Source organism: Nomascus leucogenys, chromosome 3 (genome assembly GCF_006542625.1).
Source record: "Nomascus leucogenys isolate Asia chromosome 3, Asia_NLE_v1, whole genome shotgun sequence".
Taxonomy (NCBI): domain Eukaryota; kingdom Metazoa; phylum Chordata; class Mammalia; order Primates; family Hylobatidae; genus Nomascus; species Nomascus leucogenys.
In genome coordinates, this window is record NC_044383.1 from 139,686,355 (window position 1) to 139,687,236 (window position 882).

The 882-nt window shown below is 31.5% G+C and overlaps 1 non-coding gene across 1 annotated transcript; it reads left to right on the plus strand.

Annotated features, from left to right (window-relative positions):
* Positions 1 to 528: 528 nt before the first annotated feature.
* LOC115834506 lies at positions 529 to 635 on the plus strand. The gene has a single exon (XR_004029454.1). It is a non-coding gene; the product is annotated as a U6 spliceosomal RNA (small nuclear RNA).
* The last annotated feature ends 247 nt before the right edge of the window (positions 636 to 882 follow it).

The following is an 882-nucleotide window of genomic DNA, read 5'->3' on the forward strand; positions in this document are numbered from 1 at the left end:
TTACTTATAAATTGGAGCTAAATAATGTGTACATGTGGACATAGAGAGTGGGATAATAGACATCAGAGACTCAGAAACATGGGAGATTGATTAGGGATAAGAAATTATCTAATGAGTTCAACGTTACACTAAAAGCTCAGACATCACAACTATGTCGTATATCCATGTAACAGAACTGTGGTTATAGCTTCTAAATCTACAAAAATAAAATAATATAAAATTATAATGGAATAATATGAAAAGTTAATGGTTTATCCTGAATTATATTCAGTACATTTTTCTTCATTAGAAGTACAAATGCTTGAATCCCAATTAGATTCGAATATTTTACCTGATTCATTAATCTAATAGAACCAAATTAATTTAATAAAGGGTGTATGCCATATTTTTAACATTGACATGATAATAGCAAACCATGATTGAGTCTATTTTCCATTTTTGACAAATTATATTACCTCTTATTTCTTTCAATATAATGAGCCATATGCATCACAAACATAAAGTAAAACTAAAATTTAAAAAATGTTTGCCCTCACTTCAGCAGCACATATACTAAAATTGGAAAGATACAGACAAGATTATCATGGTCCCTGTGCGAGGATGACGTGCAAATTTGTGAAGCATTCCATATTTTTAATGTAAAAGTAAAAAACCCATCCAAAGATAGCAACTTCAAAGTTTAAAGGAACATCAGCCCATACAGATGAGAAAGAATCAGTGCAAGAACTCCGGCAACTCAAAAATCCAGAGTGTCTTTTTACCTCCAAATGGCCACACTAGTTCTCCAGCAATAGTCCTTAACTGAAATGGCTGAAATGACAGACATAAAATTCAGAATCTGGATAGAAATGAAGATCATCATGATTCAGCAGAAAGCCAAAA